This window comes from Neoarius graeffei, chromosome 4, assembly GCF_027579695.1.
Source record: "Neoarius graeffei isolate fNeoGra1 chromosome 4, fNeoGra1.pri, whole genome shotgun sequence".
Classification (NCBI taxonomy): domain Eukaryota; kingdom Metazoa; phylum Chordata; class Actinopteri; order Siluriformes; family Ariidae; genus Neoarius; species Neoarius graeffei.
The window spans coordinates 40460365-40465844 of NC_083572.1; the positions used below are offsets into that span (position 1 = coordinate 40460365).

General features: G+C 37.2%; 1 pseudogene; it reads right to left on the bottom strand.

The window, feature by feature from the left end:
• Positions 1-1496: 1496 nt before the first annotated feature.
• LOC132884370 (uncharacterized) lies at positions 1497-5026 on the bottom strand (annotated as a pseudogene).
• Positions 5027-5480: the final 454 nt, after the last annotated feature.

Genomic DNA, 5480 nt, shown 5'->3' on the forward strand with positions numbered 1-5480 from the left:
TATATATATATATAGGGGAGAGTGGCGTAAGATGAGCCACTTTTTACTTATGTTGTCCTAGAGGTAAGGAAAAATGACACAGAAATAAAATGAAAACATATACCTTTATTTCAGGATGTCTCCTATCAAATTAAATTATCAGAATACATCTCTGACAAAGCTGCCCAAAATAATGACTTCTCAAAAAAAAAGTGCTCCTGTGGCTCAACTGCCCCCAGGTTAGGGGTAAGTTGAACCAAGTCAGTGGGTAAGTTGAGCCATCTGGAGGTAAACTGACCATCTGAGTTTTAAAATGTAAACCTGAGTTATTGTGCTAACAAACAGTTTTGAACTTGTGAGAACAAACCACCAGTTAGTTTCAAAACCATTTAATCAAAACAACCATTCAATATTCCAACTGTCAAGGTTGCAGGGGAATATGAACTGTTGCTCCCTCCTTGCAGTTCCTCCAGCCTTTTGAGGTTGAGGTAGCTTCTTCAGCACATCACTCTGTGGGAAAGATGCCTCATCCTTTTCCTTGAATGCAAAGGTGGGTTTCTTACTGCCAGTGATCCCTCGGATTCTTCAGAGAAATCTGGCACTCACTTCGTTGCCCACAAGACTGTCAACCAAGCCAATGTAATGGTGGCTCCTGCATTTGGATGCAAATTTTACAGTGACAAAGTCACCAACTACCAGATCTGAGACATCTGGTTCACTCCTTTCATCGCTGGAGCTTTCATGCTCAGAAGTGTCATCAAATGGGATGGCAACATCACTCTCCTCAGAGCTGCTTTCCACTGTGATTTTCATCTGGGTTTGTTTCCTCTTCAGCTTTCCTTGCTCTTTGATGGTTCTTTCTGTTTTGCCTTTCTGTTTATTTTTCCTCTCTTCATGGGCACGTTCGATTGCCTGCTTTTCAGGTGTATCAGTCAGGATTCTTGTCTTCACACGCTTTTGGTTTGTTTGTTTCCTGGGCTGCTGACTTTTGGGTAAGGATAGAATCTCAGTAGGAGGCACATATCCAGCATGGTTGGGGTGTGAATCTGTGTCACTTGGTGAAGCACATGCATGTGCAGGGCCTGGTGAAGGTAGTTCAGCAGAAAGGGAGGTTGAAACCACGGGTGCATCACCTGCAGCTGCAGGCTGCTGCTCCAGGTTGGGCCTGTCTGACACTATGGATGGCTCAAACTCTGCATCGGAGAAGACATCTCTGTTGTAAGGGAAAATCCCAGTGGATCTGAATCCAGAGGAGATATTCCGTGGTGTCATTGCTGACATGAAAGCATCATTCACACAACCAGGGATTTGGTATATGCTGGCTGTTTTGCCTGGGTTGGCTCTCATCCAACCATCAAGAGCTCTGTTGTAATAGGTCTTAAATGGACCATACACACTCTTATCTAGAGGCTGCAAGCGATGGGATGTGTGGGGTGGAATTGTGAGCATAACAATACCATTTGTCTTTGCTATGTCCAAAGCCTTCAGTGAAATGTGGGCTTCGTGGTTATCCAAGATTAGCAGCAGTGGTAGGTCAGGAGAGCACTTGGTCTGCTGAACCAAATGTTCAAGGAACTCAACAAAGGTGTCTTCATTGATCCAGCCTGATCTGGTGGAGGTACCAATTGATCCTGGAGGTGCTCCTGTAATGAAGTGGTCTTTGTATCTAACCCTTGGGAAGATATGAATGAATGAATGAATGAATGAATGAATTTATTTATTTCGAACATGTATAAAAATGTATGTAACTATTTATACATACAAAAGAAAGAAAATGAAAAAAGTGACAAAAAAAGAATAAATAAAATAATATAAAGAGCTAATACATTACAATACACCGCACATTGTTCGAAAAAGGAGTGGGAAGAAGTACAATACTTTTTTTAATTTCCCACCCCTTTTTAACTACCCCGAAATCCAAACTACATTAATACACTTATAAAAATATATACCACATATACACTTCATGATTATCCATATAAATATATAATTACAAAAATAAATATATACTACATACCATATCCATATACATATATATACATATACACATAACTATCTATATAAATATATAATTACAAAAAAAAAAAATATCTACTACATACTTATCCCTGTAAATATGAAGATATCTATCCCCATAAATAAATATATACCATATACTAAGCTAGTTCTAATATAACAATCAACCCTATTCTATTTATCCCTCATCATCCTCCATTAACATATTTCCTCTGCAATATACTTGTTTAAAAATATTTTTTTGTACCTTTTTTTAAACAGATTTATATTTGCACTTTGTTTTATTTCTGTCTCCAGTCTGTTCCATAAAGTCACCCCACAGCTCGATACGCACATGCTTTTCATATTTGTTCGAACCTTTGGTTTTTTAAAATTTAGGTCTCCCCTTAGATTATATCCCCCCTCTCTCTCACTGAACATTCCTTGTATATTTTTTGGCAATAGATTATTTCTTGCTTTGTACATTATTTGTGCTGTTCTGAATTTGACCAGATCCATAAATTTCAACATGTGTGATTTTATGAATAGTGGGTTTGTGTGATCTCTGTATCCTGTTTTGTTTATTGTCCTTATTGCTCTTTTCTGTATTGTACATATCGGCTGCAGAGTGGTTTTGTAGGTGTTTCCCCAGACTTCGACACAATAAGTCAGATATGGCAAAAATAATGAGTAATATAGAGTATGCAAAGATTTACAATCAAGAATATATTTTGTTTTCCACAGAATTGCCGAGCACTTTGCCAGTTTTGCTCGTACGTATCCTACATGAGGTTTCCAGCAGACTTTAGGATCCAAAATCACACCAAGAAATTTAATTTCCTGTACCATTTCTATCTTAGTATTGTCTATTATCAATTCTACATTACAATCTATTTTATGTCTCCCAAACAACATAATCTTTGTTTTGCTTAGATTTAATGATAATTTATTTTTGTCAAACCATAGTTTTAGTTTATTTATTTCAGTTGTGATTATCTCTAAAGTCTGCTGCAAATTCTCACCGGAACAAAAAATATTGGTGTCATCTGCAAACAAAACAAATTTCAATTCTTGCGAAATTGTACATATGTCATTGATGTATATTATGAATAATTTCGGACCTAATATTGACCCCTGTGGTACCCCGCATGTAATGTTCATGAAATCAGATTTATGGTCACCTATCTGCACAAACTGTTGCCTGTTTCTTAGATAGCTCGACAGCCAGCTCCACCCAACTCCCCTAACACCACACTTTTCTAGTTTACTTAATAATATACTATGATCAATAGTATCGAATGCTTTTTTTAGGTCCACAAATACTCCAATTGCTATTTTTTTATTGTCTATACATTTTGTGATTTCCTCTATTAGTTCCATTAGTGCCATCGATGTTGATCTGTCCGTTCTGAATCCATATTGACTGTCTGTAAGGAGGTTGTGTTTTTCAATGAATTTGTCCAGTCTATCTGAAAAAAGTTTTTCGAGTATTTTGGAGAATTGGGGGAGTAAAGAAACAGGCCTGTAGTTTGTGAAATGGTGTCTATCTCCGGTTTTAAACAATGGTATCACTTTTGCAATTTTCATTTTGTCTGGAAATGTACCTGATTGAAAAGATAAATTGCAGATGTGGGTGAGTGGTTTCACAATTCCCTCAATAACTGTCTTTACTGTTAACATGTCTATATCATTCCAGTCTGCAGAAGTTTTGTTTTTACATTTTCTTACAATTTGGATAATTTCTTCCTCATCAGTTGCAGTTAGAAAAATTGTACTTGGATTTCTGTCCCCCATATCTTCTATGTCCCCACATTGTGTTGTTTCGGGTTCCTTTATTTTTGCCGCTAAATCTGGTCCCACATTTACAAAGAATTGATTAAAACCATTCACCACATCCTCCATATTATTTATGGTCTTATCATTTACAGTGTAGTACTCTGGGTAATTTGTAGTTTTGGATCCATTTCTCACAATACCATTCAATACAGTCCATATACCTTTAATATTGTTTTTATTTTTCTCCACTAATTTATTATAATAGTCTTTCTTATTTGCAAAGATAAACATGGGAGGGACTGCATTACCAGTCGCATTGACTGCACAGACCACAGTCACAAGTTCGCCTCTTTCAGCAGATGTGATGGTGCCCACTTGCTTCTTTCCTTTTTCTGCCACTACTTGCTTTGGTGTCTGTACTGTTGTTACACCTGTTTCATCAACATTATAAATCACGTTTGGAGGGAATTTATGCCTGTAAAACAAAGAAAAGAGCAATGATGATAATCAGAATAGTTAAACCTTAAGTAATGCAAAAAATATTAGCAAGTACACATTCCTTAATATACCATGGTAATTATAGCTGGTAAGTAAACATGTGTCGGTTTGTTGTATATTTACTTAACTGTTGTATGTAGTTGTCATAAATAGTTATTAATGTTTTCAAGTATGAATTCTGTTACCTGTCCATCACGTTAGCCAGATTGTCAAAGAACTCTCCAACTGTAGTTTTATTGAAGGCTGTAGCCCTTCCCAAAGATGTCGCTTCAGGCATACAGCAGGAGAGATGGTGGCGTGCCATAAAATTCTTGAACCAATCTTTACCTAAAAAAAAGTAATGGTACTGTATTGAACTACACAAAATAAATGAGTCTATGCCAACCTACTGAGTCATTTCTTGCACATCCTACCGGCTAAACCTTTCTCTCTCCAGTTACTGGGGGTAGGAATATTGTTTCTTTCTGCCAATTCCAATGCCAGTTCACAGCATTTCTTTGGAGTAAGGCCATGGAACTGCTCCACGAGCTTCTGCTAGCTCCTTCTCCACCTCCTCTGAGAAGACTCTCTTTGCTTCTGCTGTTCCACTGTACCCTACTGTTTTTACTTCCTTTGCCTCCCTCTTTTTCATGTACCTCCTCAATGTTGACCTGTCAATATTTCTCTCTTTTGCCACTGATCTGATGGACTTTCCACCCTTGACATCATTGGCTGCTCTCTCCATCTCTTTAAGGGGTGTTGAGTCCCAGCTTGTTTTCCTCTTGTAGGTTCTCGGCATGATACCTTTTCTACAATGGTTAACATATGACAAACACACCAAACCAGTTGAGTATACTCAACTGAAATACCATTTTATACATCAGACTTAATTGAATTTCAGTGCCTTATAGTGGGGTAAGTTGAACCATTGGCTCAATTTACCCCATAGCCTTTGGCTCACTTTACCCCATAATCACCATTTTGGAAAAAAACGGGCTAGCTTGGAAATTCAGGCTAATCTTTAGTGAAGTGATTCACATGATTTTATATGTCAGCAAAACACCAACATGTATAATATATAATTTTAGACCTGGATACATTTGCTTTGACATAACAGTCATTTTACCTCATATGCAGAAAATTTACTTTGACAAGCAAAAAACAGTTTTTTGTGTAAAAAAAAAATACCACTTCTCCCATGTGCTTCTCTGCATCACAGCAAGATGGAAATGATGGGTGCTTCCTGAATTTAT